Source organism: Dendropsophus ebraccatus, chromosome 2, assembly GCF_027789765.1.
Source record: "Dendropsophus ebraccatus isolate aDenEbr1 chromosome 2, aDenEbr1.pat, whole genome shotgun sequence".
NCBI lineage: Eukaryota > Metazoa > Chordata > Amphibia > Anura > Hylidae > Dendropsophus > Dendropsophus ebraccatus.
The window spans coordinates 61735524-61756477 of NC_091455.1; the positions used below are offsets into that span (position 1 = coordinate 61735524).

Sequence of the window (20954 nt, forward strand, 5' to 3'; positions counted from 1 at the left end):
TAGAGGACGAGGGCGTGGGAGTGGGGTTCTAAGCGATGCAGTGGGCAGAGGCCGTGATTCTGGGCAGGGTGACACAGTAGCACCCGTTGAGGAGGGAGCAGTGGCACACCGCAGACATTCACTCCCTAGCTTCTTCTGGCAACTTACGGGGTCTCAGGGTACACCACTATTGAAACTGCAGCAGAGTGAACAGGTGCTGACGTGGATAGCGGATAATGTGTCCAGTAACTTCTCCACCAGTCAGTCTTCCACACAGTCCACCCACGCTAGCCAAGGGAGTGGAACCCTTGCTCCAGCAGCTCAGCCTCCTTCCCCACAGCCTGTGACCACCAGTATATTTTCTGATTTCTGTATTTCTTACTCAAGGCATCTCCAAGCTCACTACTGATTGCCCTGTGTAAGGGGATGTCACACGGTGTATAGGTGCAGCCACCAACCACCAAGCGCAGCGTTCAACTGTCCCTACGACAGACCTTTGAATGGAAGTGCAAATACACTGCAACTCACCCACATGCACGAGCCCTAAATGTGCACATAGGCAAACTGTTGAGCCTGGAGATGCTGCACTATCGGCTGGTAGAGACAGAGGCTTTTAGTCAGCTTGTCAGGCACTGGCACAGTTCAAAGGAACGGAGAGTGAATATGGTGGATCCTAATTTAGCATCCTTGTCTTGACCAGTTTTTGACAACACCGATTACTGGGTGTTCACCCTCCTAACTTACGATCTGACACCACTAGCGCCAGAGGACGTCTTTCTGTGGGCCAAAAAGCGGGGGAGAGGAGGGGTGGAGCAGGCAGCTTGTCAATGGGCAGGGGAACACTCTCCAAGGCCTTTGACAGTTTCATGGCACCCCAGCATGTCACCGGTCTCCAGTCTAGACAGAGTAGGGGGTAGGCCTTCAGAAAGATAGTGAAGGAGTACCTTGCTGACCATATCAACGTATACAATCTGTGGGTAACTGCAGCTATATAGTATATGCCACCCTCTATGCCACCCCTATATAGTATATGCCACAGGGCAATTAGCAGTGAGCTTTGATGTGACTGCAGTCATGAATGAAGAAATAAGAAAATATACAGGTCACACTAGTTTCTGGAGGTTGTCATATACAATCTGTGGGTAATTGCAGCTATATAGTATATGCCACCATCTTTCACAGGGCAGTTACCAGTGAGCTTGGATGTGACTCACCATTTCTCCCCACCACTGATTCAAGTTTGAGTTTAAGTTTGACTTGGAGGTGCTGGGCTGCCCTGCCCCTAGCGTGTTGTTAGAGCGGGTCTTCAGTGCAGCTGGTGGCATCATAAGCACATTTGCCTGTCAACTGACAGCGATGACATGCTGACGTTTATTAATTTTCTTATTTCTTTATTTCTTATTGCAGCCATATTCAAGCTCACTGCTAATTACCCTGTGTAGCAGTGAGCTTGGTTGCATGTGACAACGGGCGGAACCTGGTGGCAGCTCTGCAACTCGGCCCACGTCTTCAACCTATTGCTGCTGCCGTTCCTTAAAACCTACCCCAATTTGTCTGACTTGCTCACCAAGGTGCACCGCATCTGTGAGCATTTCCGCAATCAACCAGGGAAAATTACCCCAACTGCTACAGTCAATTTCAAACTCAAAACAGCGGTGGGGAGAAGTGGTGAGTCACATGATGCAGGGAATGTTACCCCAACTGCTACAGTCAAATTCAAAGTCAAATGTAAACTTACGGGTGTCCTCTACCGTCCTTTCACCAGTACCTTCTACCTTCCTTGGATGTTGTAGCCGTTTTGAAGGCAGGATTGACCACTGACCAGGTCTTTTTAATAAAATTCCGGGGCCTCTTAAGAAGACTGTATTGTATTACCCTGTGTAAATAGCAGTGAGCTTGGTTGTATGTGACAACGGGCGAAACCTGGTGGCGGCTCTGCAATTCGTCAGCCTCACATATGTACCATGCCTGGCCCACGTCTTCAACCTAGTGTTGGTGCTGTATTAGGCTAAATTTTGTTTTTTTTCATATGCTAGCTCTGTTTTAATGGTTCTCTGTGTCCTCACCGCCATGCTGTGTCAGGCCTAATTTTTGGGAAGCTCACTTGCTACCTCACTTTTAATGGTTCTCTGTTTCCTCACCGCCATGCTGTGTCTGGCTAGATCTTGGGGTGGTTCAAATCTTACCTCTGCTTTAATGGAACTCTGTGTCCTCACCGCCATGCTGTGTCAGGCCTAATTTTTGAAAGGGGTCAATTGCTACCTCACTTTTAATGGTACTGTTTTCTCACCGCCATGCTGTGTCAGGCAAAGTGTTTGGGTGGGTCATATGCTACCTGTGTTTGAATGGTTCCCTGTGTTCTCACATATATATAAATAAATTTATATATAAATAAATTTATATATAAACATATAAATAATATAATATAAAAATAATATTAATAATATATAATATCTATCTAATCTATATATATATAGTATATTAGTATATATACTATAAATATAAATTTTATATTTAGTAATATATATACTGCCATGCTGTGTCAGGCTAAGTTTTTGGGTGGTTTATATGCCTACCTCTGTTTTAGCCAGGCTGTTGCCCTGAATTTGGCATAATGGTGCGATTAGGCAGCCTCAGAGGCATCCATACATGCTGCCCCTGCTGTTTTCTGTCCATTTCTGTTGTGTTTCCATCATTTTCTGAGGTTGACAGGTTTTCACATGACCTTCCCTCTACCGAACTTGGGTCCCCTGCAAAAATGCTCGAGTTTCCCATTGACTTTAATGGGGTTCGTTACTCGAAACGAGCACTCGAGTACCGGTAAACATTTGTCTCGAGTAATGAGCACCCAAGCATTTTAGTACTCGCTCATCACTAATCTTCTAGCTTGAATTACCTGAAGCCATCATTTCCTTGCTGTAAGCAGGGCCCTCACTCCTCATGTATGCATATATGTATACCTCTGTAATGTCTGATTTTTGTCTATGTATGGGCCCCCAGAATTGTAAAGTGCTGCACAATCTGTTGACGCTATATAAATAAAAATTATTATTATTATTATTATAAGTATTACTATTAAATAGGTGGAGTAGATAGTGGCTTCTATTCGCCAAAAACCCTTCTACATCATACTGTGTCATATTACAATATGGTTGAGATCAGGCGAACTGATGCCCAAACCTATATGGACACTATGCTTGCTAAATGTACATTACACAATGACATTCACAATTCCAGTGGGAAACTCTGAAATGACATAGACCACTTTCCTATGAAAGAATAGTGCATGACTAACAATTGGTAAAACATCTGGGGAATGTTAGTATCTCTGAGTTTGGTGCGGCGTTGTGTCATGTGGATTCCTGGCTGATATCCTTGCACCTTCTTCTGACTTCTCATTTTCTTAATGTACTGTAATTACTAAAGGCTTATTAAATCTAGCGATAATACATGACTAAATGAACATAGCCTGGCATGGGCACATTTTCATGTTACTTTACTACTGAGTTGCAGTGTAACCAGCTGCACACTGCATGCAATCTCACACTTAATTTGGACTTTAGAACAACCCGTAAGAAAAAAACAATTCATTAACTCAGCTTAGGAAATACAAATGTGAGAATTAAGATAGTATTGTGTCATCAAACAAAGGTCACACAGAGTCCAATGGCTTTAAGTAAGCAAACGCAGATCTGACAGCATTAGAAATCTGTTGCTTGGAGGAGAAGATGAACGTAATAGCTATTAGCAGATCTACATCTCTGATAAAAAGCAGGTTTTGGGGAGATCTTAACTAAGCCTAATTGCAGCCACAGACTAAGGAATCCATTTATCGCATGGGGAGAACCCACAATTAGAAGTTCTGATGTGTTTTTGTTAAAGATAAGATACTTTGCAGAAACCCTGGCTTGCTTGTTTCCCGACTAGGTAGCAAGCTATTAAGTCTGTTATTATCATGGAGATACTAATATTACAGACTAGATTTGTGAATGAGACATTAAAAACGAATGGAAACTTGCAAATCTCAGATTAATCTTACAAAAAGAGTCATTTCCACTGTATAAAAGGAAAGCACAAGGAAGATGGCAAAGAGTAGATTTGCTTTAGCATTTCTTCGCATCGTCTTGCCTTTCTTCCTGTCGTGATGTGGTAGGTTGAAGGTGTGAGACCTGTTACACTGAAGGCACCTTAGCATCACCAGATCCTACTATCAATGAACTATCATGAATTTATTCTCCAGCAACTCTGTCCCACTATGTAGCATGGGGCCATTTTGCTCCAACTACTATCACAGGACACTGTTATGATGCTCTATGCTACGCTGTATCAAGGCCTCAGATAGATACCAGTTTAAGTAAAGGCCAAGATGCCACGGAAATTCAGCTCAGCACCAAAATGTAAGTATGTACCCTACACATGTAGATGGTTTTGAGAGTACGTCTTCTGTTTTTCAATGTTTCTATGATTTTTTTGTTTTTTTTGTTTATAAATGTATAAGCATTGATGTAACTGCATATCTGTACCCCTGTATCTCTAACAATGTTGGCAGGGACTGTGTACAATAGATTAGTTGCTCAGACCACAATTTTGGATGCTGCTTGTAATTTAGATAGATTGGAATGAAAATTTAAAGAAACAATTAAAATCTTTTTTTTTTCATAGTGTCTAAACTGGCCACAGACATTCATAAGTAAAATGCCTATATAAATTGTCAGCTTGAATAGTCATGTCCGTAGCATGTTTGTTTTTAAGCAAATATTGCAAACATATATTTCTGCCTTTTGATATTTATCAAAATTTACAGATGGAAGCTCCCTGGTCATCTGCATGCATGCATCTTAAGAAACTGCAGGCTGTGAAAACCTAATAGATTATCTTAAGTAAGTTAAAGCTATGTCCACATGTGGCAGATATGTTGCTAAAGGAAATATATCTGCATGTTTAAAGCGTCATTTACTTGTCATTTTTTAGAAACCAATAAATATCAATAGTACAAGTGATTTTAAGAAACTCTGTAATAGGTTTTATTACGTAAAAGAGTTTCCTTCTGTACTGAAAAAGCTGTTTTGCAGACTGTCCCATCTCTCATCCCATCAGAAGAAGCAAGTTTCCACGTCCATTATGCTCTCAAGCGAGCATGGAGAGGAGAAAAATCAACACTGTACAAAACAACATCCTGCATACTTCTTTCAACAAGCTCCCTGTAACGCCTGGAGTAGTGGATCCACTGGACCGTCACTAGCGATGGCACTAACCTCACCAGGGAGCGGAGTCTAAGGGGCCGCTGGCTTTCACCAGAGCCCGCCGCAAGGCAGGATGGACTTGCTGCGGCAGGCGACCCCCAGGTCGCTACCCCTGGCTTGGTTGCTAGTGACGGCAGGCGAGGCGTGGCAGGAGCAGTAGGCAGGAGATGGTGCTGGCAGAGGACTGTAGACGTGCTCGCAGGTGGCGGACAGGACTCAGGAACAATGGGAAGGCAGCGGGGAAGGACTAGGGACAAGGACTGAAGACAGGAACAAGGGACAAGGACTAAGGTCAGGAACAACAGGGAGCTGGGCCAAACGCTATGGGAAGCATGTAGAGGCTCCAACCCCTGTAGAGGGGCAGGGCTGGAATTTATAGGAAGTGATTAGAGCACCTTCCAATAAGGGACGGACTGGCCCTTTAAATCTGAGACAGCCGGCGCGCGCGCGTCCTAGGAGGCGGGGACGCGCGCGCCGCCCGGCACAGCGGGTGACGGGAGCGGGGCGAGGTAAGGCGCCCCCCGGGGCCGAACTAGTAGCAGCGCCGGGTCCCTGTACATGGACCCCGGCAGCTGCATGGAGAGGTCGCGGCGGCGGTCCGGAGCACGGGACGCCGCCGCGGCCGTGACAGTACCCCCCCCCCTTTGGCCTCCCCCTCTTTCTTGCCTGCAGATGGAGGCAAATCAGTGATGAAGTCCATCCCTAGGTGGCGAGGGGATGTGGATTTGCGGATTAAACCCTTCTGTAAGTTCTCCCGGATATAAGAGGACATGGCCTCAGTCTTGGGTACCGAGAGAGGGTACACCCGACCTTGTGGAGGAGAAGTTCCAGGAAGGAGGTCTATGGGACAATCGTACGCCTGATGAGGTGGTAGAGAGTCCGCCTCCGTGGCAGAGAAGGCATCAGGCAAGTCCTGGTATTCTGCCGGTAGGCCGGATAGAGGCTTGGCGGGGTGACAACATAGAGTACTTGGGCTGAGGTGACCTCAGACACTGGTTGGAACAGTCCTGACCCCAACTAAGAATCTTCCCGGTTCTCCAGTCCAGCTTAGGGGCATGTAATTGCAGCCAAGGGAGTCCCAGGAGGATGGTGGAAGAAGAATGGGGCAGGACGTAGAAGGAAATCTTTTCCTGATGTGAAGTGCCCACCTGGAGGACTAGAGGTGCGGTCTGGTAGTGCACATGGTCGGTAAGAATCTCGCCCGTGACCGAGGAGATAGTCAGGGGTCTGGCTAGTGGGGTCACGGGTAGCCGCCATCTCTGGACCAATGTAGCTGCAATAAAACTGCCTGCTGACCCAGAATCGAGAAAGGCAGTAGTCTGGTGAGTTTGTCCTGAGGGTGTCTGGATGGAGACTGGCACAGACAACTTTGGAGAGGTGGGATTCACACTTAGGGAGACCTCTCCCACCGGACCTAGGTGCTGGCGTTTCCCGGACGCTTGAGGACGTTGGGGACATCTCAGCCGAAAGTGATCCGAACCACCGCAGTAGAGGCAGAGATTCAGCTCCAGACGACAAACTCTTTCATCAGGCGTCAGGTGAGCCCGTTCCACCTGCATAGGAATCTCAGGAGTCGACTGGGACACCGGAACGTCAGGATTCTGGAAGACCGGCGCCAGCTGGTGATGGCGACGGGACAGGCTTAGTCGCCGTTCATGCCAGACCTCCTCCTCTCTCTCAGAAAAACGAGTATCGACCCTGGTGGCCAGTAGGATGAGTTCATTCAGGGAGGTAGGTAGGTCTCGGCCGGAAAGCCCGTCTCTCACCCGACAGGCCCTGGACAGGCCCTTCTTGAAGGTGGCTATTAGAGTGGCCTCATTCCAGTCTAATTCTGCCGCCAGGGTGCGGAACTGGATGGCGTAGTCACCAACAGAGGAGCTCCCTTGAGAGAGGTTGAGGAGAGCAGTTTCAGCTGAAGAGGCACGGGCAGGTTCCTCAAAGACGGAGCGAAACTCGACTAGGAAGGTTCGGAGATTGGCAGCAACAGGATCATCTCGGTCCCACAGCGGCGTGGCCCAGGCCAGAGCTCTACCCTCCAATAGGCTGATGATGAAAGCCACTTTAGAGCGCTCGGTGGGAAACTGACTACTTAAAAGTTCAATATGCATGGTGCACTGAGTCAGGAATCCTCTGCACAACTTGGAGTCACCAGAGTATTTGCTTGGGAGAACCAGTCGAAGTGTAGAAAAAGCAGCAGGAGGTGGTGTGCGCTGGGCTGTAGTATGCTGCTGTAAGGCGGCAGTGAGTTGCTGGATCTGCTGCGACTGTTGCTGGATTTGTTGCGCCTGTTGGGCGACCACTCGGGCTACGGATATCAGGCACCTCGCCGGGATCCATGGTTGGAGCCTACTGTAACGCCTGGAGTAGTGGATCCACTGGACCGTCACTAGCGATGGCACTAACCTCACCAGGGAGCGGAGTCTAAGGGGCCGCTGGTTTTCACCAGAGCCCACCGCAAGGCGGGATGGACTTGCTGTGGCAGGCGACCCCCAGGTCGCTACCCCTGGCTTGGTTGCTAGTGACGGCAGGCGAGGCGTGGCAGGAGCAGTAGGCAGGAGATGGTGCTGGCAGAGAACTGTAGACGTGCTCGCAGGTGGCGGACAGGACTCAGGAACAATGGGAAGGCAGCGGGGAAGGACTAGGGACAAGGACTGAAGACAGGAACAAGGGACAAGGACTGAAGACAGGAACAAGGGACAAGGACTAAGGTCAGGAACAACAGGGAGCTGGGCCAAACGCTATGGGAAGCATGTAGAGGCTCCAACCCCTGTAGAGGGGCAGGGCTGGAATTTATAGAAAGTGATTAGAGCACCTTCCAATAAGGGATGGACTGGCCCTTTAAATCTGAGACAGCCGGCGCGTGCGCGCCCTAGAAGGCGGGGACGCGCGCACCGGCCGGCACAGCGGGTGACGGGAGCGGGGCGAGTTAAGGCGCCCCCCGGGGCCGAACTAGTAGCAGCGCCGGGTCCCTGTACATGGACCCCGGCAGCTGCATGGAGAGGTCGCGGCGGCGGTCCGGAGCACGGGACACTGCCGCGGCCGTGACACTCCCAGATAAGCACTGACCTTTCTGACCTGTAAATCCAGCATTTTATGTGTTGAGACAGTCAACAAACAGCAGGGCTGTTTGTCTCCTCTTCCTGCTCACTCATCCCCCTCGACCCCTCCCCCTCCCTAGGATATAATAGGCTCACCACAACCAGTCTTCTCTTTGCTTCTCTGTAATGAAGACAGATTTGCATGATAATGAGCAGATAAGAAATGAGAGGGGAGATCGGGGAACTACTTTATGAGTACAGAAAGAGGCTTTTTGCCTAATAAAACCTATTACAGAGTGTCTTATTGCTTAATTTTTGCAAAAAAATAAAAATAAATGACATGTATTCTGTGTACAGTATTAGTACAGCATCGGTGAAGGACAATCAGTTTGGGAGATAGTTCCAGAACTAAGTTTCAGCCTACTTGTGTTCCCTCTGAGCTCATCTTGACAGTAAAGCTTCAACCTTGGAAAGATCAAGCCAAAGGTGAAGATTTTTGTATCCAAGGACTCCAAGCCATTCAAGTCAAGTGAGACAGACAAGCTTCAAGTAGAAAGAAATTGACTGAGATTTCCTGTACATGTCAGTAGGACAGGCAACAAGCAAGAAAGACTGCCTCTGATAGCCTCTGAATCCGTTCCAGGACTTCCTAAAGCTGCTACAAGAAAATCCAACTGGCAGTCCTCACTGCAAGGATAATATCAAATTTCTGCAACCTTCTTCTAGTCCAGGGTTTAATCATTTTTGCTGACGGCCCCCTAGCCTATACGGTTCACTTCTTAAACCTCCAGTCGTAGACAATACTTGCTCTTTACCTCAGTAAGACAAGCTGGGAAGATCCTCGTAAGCTGAGCTTAGTCTAATTGAACGTTAAGTAGATATGTAACCCATAGCAAACAAGCTACATATCCACCAATGTTTCTAGTTAAAAGGGTTGTGTCTAAACGATCTGTATTTTACTATATGTATTTTCTGCAGTGAGTTAGAACGTACGAAAGTGTGTGCTAGCTGTCTCTTGCAATGTAGGACAATGTGATCATCATTAAAAGGAAACGAACAGCAGGTTTAAAGTCTAACCTGTTTCTATGTTCTCAAAGCACACATGACCCTGAGGATGAAGGTAATTTTCTTACCTTGATCCTTAGCAACAGTTTTGGGTAATCTTCAATTTATTCTCTATGCAAATGAGTTGTTTTGGTGCGCTGGGGGCACGACTACCATTCTTATTGCTTGATAATAATAATTATTGGGTGGCGCTCTGCAGTGACATCACTCCGGTACTCATCACTGCATAGCACAGGATGAAAATTCATTAGAAGGGACAGGACAGTGGGGCATAGTGAATAAACTGAAGAATTACTTTTATCCTCAGCACCCTCAGTGCTTTCGGAACATAACTGGAGGTTAGATCTTTCTAACCTATTAGTTTTCCTTTAACTCTGGGTTGCATTTTTTTTTGTTTGCTAGAAACTGTTTTACATCGGCATTTAATTATACCAGGGGGTCCTTTAGAATTAGTTTGCCAATTTTTACTATTATATCTTCCAAATATATACTGAGCATAGGTTGGGAGTTCCCAAGTAAAGCCCTGAAAAAAAAAGTTCCTGCAGTCCTCCAGAGTTCCAGGCAACATTTAGCACAACTTGAGCATGCTTGAGTTTGATATTTTGTTGGCTGAAGAAGATGGATGCAGCCCTAAGGTTTCCTGGACAACATGCATACAGTCATAGGCTTTATCCATATTTTCCTGGACTCTCTAGGGCTGCATCCAACTTCTTCAGCCGCTGGCATTCAAAATCTGAATTTGCGCTTGAGTTGTGCTCATCTCTAGTGGAGACACAATGCCATGATGTGGGACCAAAGAGCACTAGGTTGTGGAGATTGACACAAATGGATGTTACATACTATTTTTTCTATTTTTGGTTGACATTTTAGAGGCTTTTTTTTTACTAGTTTTTCATAGATATATGGTCTCTATTTACAATACGTTAAAGTCACAGTGCTCCTCACGGAACTAATTTATATCCTAATTGACAGATATACAGACATTGTATATCTCCATGCATCGGCTCATACAAGAGCTCCAAAGTGGCAATACATTGTCAAACATAACTATTTGTCAAGTAGTAAGCTTACATTAAACTTTTTTATTTTATTAATTTTTACTTTTTATCTAAAAGAACATTTTGTTCTACACCTTAACTATTGGCAATGGAACGTAAATGTCTATTTATGATCACTATTACTATTTTGTAAATCATGAAAGTACAGTATAAGGAGTTTGTTTCAGTGGATCTGACAGATTTCCAAGCTTAGCAATTACTACATTGTAGGCTTTGTTTAATTGTATTCTTCAACTTTATTTTCTGAATATGTGCTCATTTAGGGATAAATGAAAATAGTTTACTTAAAAGAAGTGCTAATAATTGCAAAATACACATTGAAGCAGATTTCTCATTTTAGACTTAAAGCAAATGTACCGCTAGGAATTACAAAACCGCCACCCAGTTCCCGAGATCTTCTGTAAGTATGCTAATTTGGTGCACTGCCCCCCCCCCCCCCCCCCCCCCAGTGCACCCGTATCATCCTGCTCGGTTATGTGACTCTTTCAGAATCAAGTCTGGCTGCGTCAGTGAGGAGAAGGGATATCAGTGCACAGGGGGTGCTGGGCTCACCTCCAGTGCATCAGACTACAACTTTTTCATACTTACACTACCGTTGAAAAGTTTGGGGTCACATTGAAATGTCCTTATTTTTGAAGGAAAAGCACTGTACTTTTCAATGAAGATAACTTTAAACTAGTCCTAACTTTAAAGAAATACACTCTATATATTGCTAATGTGGTAAATGACTATTCTAGCTGCAAATGTCTGTTTTTTGGTGCAATATCTACATAGGTGTATAGAGGCCCATTTACAGCAACTATCACTCCAGTGTTCTAATGGTACAATGTGTTTGCTCATTGGCTCAGAAGGCTAATTGATGATTACAAAACCCTTGTGCAATCATGTTCACACATCTGGAAACAGTCTAGCTTGTTACAGAAGCTACAAAACTGACCTTCCTTTGAGCAGATTGTGTTTCTGGAGCATCACATTTGTGGGGTCAATTTAACGCTCAAAATGGCCAGAAAAAGAGAACTTTCATCTGAAACTCGACAGTCTAATCTTGTTCTTAGAAATGAAGGCTATTCCATGCGAGAAATTGCTAAGATTTCCTACAACGGTGTGTACTACTCCCTTCAGAGGACAGCACAAACAGGCTCTAACCAGAGTAGAAAAAGAGGTAGGAGGCCGCGTTGCACAACTAAGCAGGAAGATAAGCACATTAGAGTCTCTAGTTTGAGAAATAGACGCCTCACAGGTCCCCAACTGGCATCTTCATTAAATAGTACCCGCAAAACACCAGTGTCAACATCTACAGTGAAGAGGCGGCTGCGGGATTTTGGGCTTCAGGGCAGAGTGGCAAAGAAAAAGCCATATCTGAGACTGGCCAATAAAAGAAAAAGATTAAGATGGGCAAAAGAACACAGACACTGGACAGAGGAAGACTGGAAAAAAGTGTTGTGGACGGATGAATCCAAGTTTGAGGTGTTTGGATCACAAAGAAGAACGTTTGTGAGACGCAGAACAAATGAAAAGATGCTGGAAGAATGGCTGACGCCATCTGTTAAGCATTGTGGAGGTAATGTGATGGTCTGGGGTTGCTTTGGTGCTGGTAAGGTGGGAGATTTGTACAGGGTAAAAGGGATTCTGAATAAGGAAGGCTATCACTCAATTTTGCAACGCCATGCCATGCCCAGTGGACAGCGCTTGATTGAAGCCAATTTCATCCTACAACAGGACAATGACCCTAAACACACCTCCAAATTGTGCAAGAACTATTTACAGCAGAAGCAGGCAACTGGTATTCTATCGGTAATGGAGTGGCCAGCGCAGTCACTAGATCTGAACCCCATTGAGCTGTTGTGGGAGCAGCTTGACCGTATGGTACGCCAGAAGTGCCCATCCAACCAATCCAATTTGTGGGAGCTGCTTCTAGAAGCGTGGGGTGCAATTTCTCCAGCTTACCTCAACAGATTAATAGCTAGAATGCCAAAGGTGTGCAATGCTGTAATTGCTGCAAAAGGAGGATTCTTTGACGAAAGCAAAATTTGATGTAAAAACAATGTTATTTCAAATACAAATCATTATTTCTAACCTTGTCAATGTCTTGACCCTATTTTCTATTCATTTCACAACGTATGGCGGTGAATGTGTGACTTTTCATGGAAAACACAATTGTTTGGGTGACCCCAAACTTTTGAACGGTAGTGTATACATATCGGAGGAGATCTCAGAAACCGAGCGGCGGTCAAAGGAACGTACGGTGCTGGTCAGGTGGTATAGAAATCTTATGTTGTAATTCCGAGTGGTATAAGTAAATCTAGCAACAGGCTAGATAGATCTAAACTTCTGCTATATTGTAATAGGGCAGGGGATCAGTAGTGCAGCCATACTGTAGGTCTGCTGCCCCATTAATGATGGAACTTTATTTTCCATATTAGAAGACGGCCGGTGGGTGTGCAGATCCGAACAATGGAGTTCAATTTGCTCATCTCTAGTGATAAATGTTAGTGGATAACTCTTTTAAACAAGAAGGACGCTGAAAGCATCAACTTTTTATTTTCTCAGTTTGTTTCCTAAAAGTACTTATATTTATACTGCTTTAGGTCATCCCTATTCTTTTGGATTGCATTGCAGTAATACAGGTATTTATTGGCTGCATACATATACTACTGATTAGCTTTGCCTGGGGCATTGTATGTTGAATGTGGTTTCAAGTTAGAATAGCCCAGGATAGACCAGGGTAGATATGATGTATATATTGTATCCTGAGGCCATTGTAATTTCAGGGACTGCAGTATTTTTTCTAAATGGATTTACATTTGAGAGATGGTTTCATATATATATATATTTGGGTGACATATACTGTATATAGTCATAACAAATAGCACAGCCTGTATACACTGAAATGATACTATGTACACCCCTTGTTGATTTAATGAAAACATTACAGTGTAATTGGATTATCAGATCCCATCACAGTTTGCATGCTTTTAATCTTGTCTCATCGGTTGCAGAAATAGGCAGGGCTTCATTCTTCGTAAGACTATCTTTCCCATCAGTATTTCTTTTAATTAGCATGGTAAATGAGAACCACAAAGCAGACGCCATGAAGGGTTGATGTCATTTCTTTTACACTGAACGTCAATTAGCATCACAAACACTTTTTCTTTCACAGAATACAATATACAGTGTGACCTGAAGCTTTTTAATGATAAGGATAATAATACTAGTAAAATAACAATCATAATGTAGTTGACCCTTTTACACCTGTAGTTTGGAACACTGTATAAGGCTGTGACAGATAGTAAAGATTCATTATGTGATTCATTTTAACTGAATAGATTTATTTTACTATTTAAAATAGCACAACACTTTGTACTAGAGAGTAGAGATGAGCGAACTTGCCAAAAGTTCGGGTTTGCATGAATCTCATCAATCAGCATTTGAATCCCGTTGTCTAAAGAAGGTGGATACAGCCCAAGGACTACCTGGAAAACATGGATACAACCTACTTGAGAGGCAAAACAAAGGACATTTTGGTAGATATTTTTGTAAAAATCTAATTGTACATGTCATATAATTTAGATACATTTATTGGGGGAGATTTATCAAACATGGTATAAAGTGAAACTGGCTCAGTTGCCCCTAGCAACCAATCAGATTCCACCTTTCGGTTCAGAGAAGAAAAAGAGCGCTGCACCTCACACCTATGGCTGATACTAGTGCCCCTAGGCTAAATAAAAAACACATCAGAATTTTGTGTATGAATTTATCAAGCCATACTGCCCCATGTACCATCGTGCAGGTATCTGATACACATGGGTCCCTACAAGTCCACACCGTGTCGGTCAGTGGCTGCCAACCCCGCAGGCGTGCACAGCCAGGGAACGGGGGCCAACTGGCTCAGTTGCCCCTAGCAACCAATCAGATTCCACCTTTCATTTTCCAAAGAGTCTGTGAGGAATGAAAGGTGGAATCTGATTGGTTGCTAGGGGCAACCGAGCAAGTTTGACTTTACACCATGTTTGATGTCTCCCCCATACTTTTTTTTTAAGACGACACATCTGACTATTATTAAACAAAAAGAAGAATGAAAGGCATTACTCCCTTCTCATGAAAGGAAAAAATAACATGGACCTGTCACATGAATGTTTGGGAAAGGACAATGCTTACTGAACCCTAAAAATATTTAAAGCAAATGCACAGTACAGGGACGCTGCAAAGATCCCACTCGCACAGTCAAGTTTTTAAACCACCGCCTGCACCGTATTCTCGATCTGCTGTTAGGGCTGCTTGGCGCACTGGAGGATCTATGTCAGGGATGGGGAACCTTCGGCCCTCCAGCTATTGCAAAACTAAAATTCCCATCATGCCTGAGCAGCCAAAGCTTTAGCTTCGGCTGCCCAGGCATGATGGGAATTGTAGTTTTGCGACAGCTGGAGGGCCAAAGGTTCCCCATCCCTGATCTATGTGCTGTCACCGACCAGGTGATGTGAAAAAGTCTTTTGGGGCATAGTGGTACGTTCACTTAAGATGTATGTTCAATGTGAACACATGATGTAAACACAGCTTTACAATAGTGTTTCTCCTGAATTATGTAAAAAGCAGAACCTACAACTTGAACATACTGCAGTTTAAACAAAAGAATTGTTGCACGCTATGCTGCAGAAAATTTAGTTGAAACATTGAAGGTCAATAAAACACCATGAAAAGTATAAATCAACACAAGCACCATCTTGTTAAAGCGTAACTGTCATCTAGAGTAACTAGTAATTAGACATGTCAAAAGTTACTGATCGCATTGGGTATTACTGGTCCCTGAGAGTCCCACGACAATCCTGAGATACAGCTGGGGAAAGTATGTGGTGGTACGTGTTTTTCCCATGCTGGCAGTAAAATCCGAATTTCACTGCATTACTCTATATGAAGCAGTCAGATGTTCAGCTGGACGTGGAGTGAAGCACACTACTGAGCACTTCTCAGTGCGCTCCTAATTGGCCTGTATGTCAATCACTCCCCTAGTTCCAGCCCTGCCCCCTTCCAGGTCTTGGAGCCTCTACATCATGGGTCTCAAACTCGCGGCCCTCCAGCTGTTGCAAAACTACAATTCCCATCATGCCTGGGACAGCCAAAGCAAGCTTCGGCTGTCCCAGGCATGATGGGAATTGTAGTTTTGCAACAGCTGGAGGGCCGCGAGTTTGAGACCCCTGCTCTACATGCTTTCCATAGCGTTTGGCCCAGCTCCCTGTTGTTCCTGATTCCTGTCCGCTACCTGGTCCCTAGTCCTTGTTCCTGATTCCTGTCCACTACTTGGTCCCTAGTCCTTGTTCCTGATTCCTGTCCGCTACCTGGTCCCTAGTCCTTGTTCCTGATTCCTGTCCGCTACCTGGTCCCTAGTCCTTGTTCCTGATTCCTGTCCGCTACCTGGTCCCTAGTCCTTGTTCCTGATTCCTGTCCGCTACCTGGTCCCTAGTCCTCGTTCCTGGTTCCTGCTCCTCTGTTACACTATTGCTCCTGTGTTCAGCCTGTCACCTGCGGTTATGCCTACAGACCTCTGCCAGCACCATCTCCTGCTTACTGCTCCTGCCACGCCTCGCCTGCCGTCACTAGCAACCAAGCCAGGGGTAGCGACCTGGGGGTTGCCTGCCGCAGCAAGTCCATCCCGCCTTGCGGAGGGCTCTGGTGAAAACCAGCGGCCCCTTAGACTCCGCTCCCTGGTGCGGTTAGTGCAATCGCTAGTGACGGTCCAGTGGATTCACTACACCAGGCGTTACAATATGTCTTATTACAGAAGTAATTTCAGCTAATATTAAAAGACCATTTCCATTATATTGTGATTATATTTATATTATTACTTTAACTTTCTTATTTTTCAGATAAATTATGCTACCTAATCAGCATACATCACTGATGTATGGGAATTTGGTTGTATTATGTACAGTATGTATATATGCTCAAGATGGGTCCAAGTGTCTGTGCAAAGAAGGGCCAGTTTTTAGAGCCTATAAACTCTTCAAGGATAATACCACCACCCTCAATGCTGGCTGTGGCTCCATTTAGAACTACTACAGTTCCTAATCATGGCGGGTGTTAGATTGGTAGGCTCCGCCATGCACCATGGCCTCTCTACGCTCTTGCAAGCTCAGCTTATCTGGGTTCGCTGCTACCCACTGAGTAAGCATCTGGTTGCCATAGCAACTGGCATCCTTTGAACACCACTCAGACGATTTATTTAATGAGACCTGGCCTTAGTACCCTTGCTTGTAAGTTGCTTGGGGTAAGTTGGGGTATTTCATTAACTAGGTTTTATTCCTGTGTATTGGTTCTGTTTCCTTAAAATTTGTCATCTGGTTCCTCTATTTGTATTCCAGGTGTCAGCTCCTGGCTTTTCTGTGTAACCATCTGCACAGTTCTGTCTAGGATCTTTATCCTGACAGCTATCCTACTGACTACCCTGGTCACGTGCCTGGCCCTGTTCTTAGATTCCACACCCGAGCCCATCAAGTTCCAGAACTGATTGCGGCTCAGAAGATCCGCTTTTCTGGTGACAGATGGTACAGCCACTACTGTGTCTGGTACAGTAATTCAGCTCATCCCCGTTAAAGTAAACAGCATGAGCTGCAGTACCATACATCACCTGGAAAACAGTGTGGTGCTGTTTCTATAGGAAAGATGTCATTTTATTCTAATCTCATACAACCCCTTAGATTTCACCATCCTATCATTATTTTTTTTAGACAGCCGTCACAGTGAATCTGTCTGTACCAATACGCAATGTTTGGGTTTCTCTTCTACGTTTTACTTTGGGGTATCGCCTTTAAGATATAGTGTCAGCAGATGGTAACTTGTAGGGGTTCCACATTTTTAGTTATTTAGGACTTTAGAAAACTGTGATTTTATCCAATGTGTGATTGGAACAGATGTGAACGTATCAGGGTTCCACTTCTTGGCAAAGAATAAAAAATGTCATGATTTGCTGTACAGTGTGACTTTCCCTTGTATAGATTTGTCTACAAAGTTCTTTTGAGGCAGAATATGCCCTGCAGCTCGGAGCTATTATAACAGGGAGTTAATGCTTTATTCTGTATTAATCCCATTAAACTCCTTTAATATTAGAGCATGTGTTGCTTTATAGCATTAACTAGTGTCTTGCACTTAACTGTATTTCCGCAGTTTATGACACCGCTCACGGCATTAACAAACAGCTGTTTGAATTAAATGAGCACTTAAGGACCCTGTTCATTAACTCAAAAGTTTCATGTGATCTTAATTCTTTCATTCCAGTTCCATGTTTGCTTCACAAGATTGTGTATTAATATAGGAGTCGGCCACTTGTGGTTCAGCGTTTGCATCCGCTACACCTATTATATTAAATTAGTGTTTGAGATTCTCATGCTTTTGCCATCAAAGAAGACGCTTTTCAGGCTGCCTATGTTCGCGACTAAATAGTTTTGCTCCTAATGAAGAAGACAGGATTAAACACTTGCGCTACAGCTGTTCACAATTTACATTGGCAAAGATTGCATCCTTATAGATATTACATTTGTTTTATAACTTCTTTGTGCAGATTTGCTTCATATACATTTTAGCCTCCATTATTATGGAAGATTCAGGATGTCTTCATTGTTATCTATCTGCAACAATATAAAGTTGTGCTTCTTCCTCAGGCCATTTTTATTGATTGAGATCATGTTGATATTTTGTATTATAATGGGACAAGGGTATTATGGTTATGTTCATTAACTTCTAATAGGTTGGTTAGAAATGGATCCCAAGCCCCCATCATGCCTTTCTGCAGCTTATTTGACAGACATGTATTCGTCGCAGTTACTTGATATTCTTATTTTCACACTTGTGGATTAGAATTATTCTTTTACAACAATGCTTCTCTACTGGAGCCTCACCCAAAAAAACTAGTGATACCTGGGCCTCACCAGACAGACCAAGGGGATGCCTGGGCCTCATTGCTTGGCATGGAAGTCCATGGATAAATGAGAAACATTGCTCAGTCTACCTTCCATTTGTCTCCTTCAACCAACTAGAGGGCACCTTGGTGAAGCCTGCATTACAGTTAGTGAATCACTCACTACTAAGCTTAGACTGACCTTCAGCTTACACAACAACTAGTACTCATTCACTAACTGTCAGCCAAAGTTATCTCTCCCATCCTCTCCATGTACAGCATGTTCCTGTGTTCTCTATGAAGAGGGATGGATAGGACACAGCCAGACAGTTGGTGGCAGCTTATCTCTCTGAAAATAAATGGTTTGTGCAGTGAAATTCTATCATGTCTGACCCCTCTATCCACCAGCATTATCTGTCAGGAGACCACTATACATTTTTTACTGATGGCCGAGCCCGCCATGAGCGGCAGGTTTGGCTTACATAAGAATATAGGGTATGGGGACCTTTGGTGTAAAGCATGAGCGTGGGAAAGATAAGAGTGAAAATATCCGTAAAGACAAGAGTTTTAGATGTTGACTGTATTCAGAAAGCACATAATACTGCCATATTGCCATACACAGCCCACATACCACCCAAATAGTATGCAATATCCATATGCAGTTGCAAATGTTCACATATGCAAAGGACGTCTAGTTAAAAGCCTCCATTGCAGATTCCGTTTATCTTGGTGGGACCCAGATAAGATTGCCCTCCCTTCATTACACACTGGATGGTGGTAATCTCCAGCTCCTGCTATAAAACCAGGGAGCACAGTAGTTTGTTGGAGGTTAGTAGCACTTGTTAATTTGATCAAGGCTGAAGTTTACGGAGGATAAAGTAAACAATGCAAACTGCAGACACCATCAGTTTCCTCTGGTCAGTGAAGTGTGGTCTGTTCCATTTACACTTCACAACAACATCTGATGGGCTTTGTCAGTGCTGCACAGAGTAATTAAACCTGAAATCAATAGCAGGCATTTGTCATGTTTACAGCCGCTCTTTCTGCTGGGTTAAACTCATCAGTTTAGTGCAGTTCTGTTTTACTGCTGGGACACGCTCCATTATTTCTTCAGGTACAGTTGAGATATTCAGTTACAGTACATGTCCAATAGTTTGAATACGTCAGTAAGATTAAAAGGGGCAGGAAAAATGAACATTTGTATTTAATTTATTCCTTGCATTCTGCGGAGTTCGGTTGACATTTTTCTTCCCTCCTACTCTTATCAAAATATTAATGCTCCTACTTAATATATTCCCATGCTCGGCTTTAGACTACTTGAAGGTGAGCGGAGGACACAGACTGGTTCTTGTCGTTCAGTCTATATTTTATCCCACTAGCTGCTTGTTTAGTTTGTTCTTAGTCTATTGAGTCCTTGAAGAATGATCTAAATTATAGAAGTTTGCCTGATACTTTAAACCAACCAAACAGCTTATGCACCATTTACATATTGTGCTGTGCTGCGCTGAGTAGTTAGGACACGGATTCTGTCGAATTTATAGTTTTAGATGTTTTTGAACAAGGTGAACACGAATATCAAAACTATTTAGTGCTTGAGGTTTAAAAAGATTGTAAAGAGCGGTAAAAATTATAAAATTAACAGCTGAAAAGTATTCCTGGTTGGTCCTTTTGTTGGCCACCTACAGATATATGAATGTATTACATAAGAGCTGCCTCTGTATATGGATGGGTAATAATGGAACAGGATATAAAACATAGCCTAGGGTTACAGATTATAGAGTAGCCCCCCTAGGTGGAGATAAGTAGTGGGATGCATCCATGTAGGAGTAGTATATAAGCCACTATCACCAGGGAGATTTGTATTAATGTGAATATTGCATAGGATCCCTAATAATGTATAACAGCCTATGGGCAGAATCAAACAATGGAGTAGATCTATGTTTACCATATATTAAACTTGTCAGGACATTGGTAATGGTAGTAAATGGATATTCTAAATGGTATTTTACATTAACTGCAGGAATAGTATACGAATGGAAACAGACTGACTCACATTTAGCAAAGTGTAAAATAGAAAACTGGTGTAACCTGCCCATGGCAACCAATCACAGCCTCGGTTTCAGCTCTAGTAAAATGAAAGCTGATTGTTATAGGCAGGTTATACCACCTTCTAATTTACACCCTTTGATAACTTTGGATCTTTGTGTTTGTAAATGTTGGAGTGTTTCTAAGCAGTTGTAGGAATTGTACAATTTTACATGCAGTTCTCCCTGTTGCATTTCTCCATTAAAACAAACGGCAAAACACACTCAGGATTTGGTGGTGTAAGAAGCAACATTGACCCTGTTAACCTTAAAAACACATATAATCCACCATTCATAATTTAAAGGAGAAGTCCCAAAAACACTAAAATTAAATGGGGGGGAGGGGGGGGGAGAACATAACAAACTAGTAAACTCACTAGTAAACTGTAGCACCGCTCCCTGGTCCCATTCACAGAGAGCTGCTGGGCACAGCTCTCTGATGCCAGACTCTAGCAGGTAGCAATTTCAAAATCTTGATATTTAATCATCTGTCCCAGTGCCCAGTAAGGGTGAAGCTGCATTGGCATGCACTTAACACTGCCTCTGCCCTCTTCTCTGTCACTTATGCTTGATCGGCAGCTTGAGCAGTGTGCTTTGCA

At 44.0% G+C, this 20954-nt stretch overlaps 1 protein-coding gene across 8 annotated transcripts in view; it reads left to right on the forward strand.

Moving 5' to 3' along the window:
• Positions 1-20954, forward strand: part of CCDC178 (coiled-coil domain containing 178) — a 272005-nt gene that overhangs the window by 155574 nt on the left and 95477 nt on the right. The window lies entirely within an intron of this gene.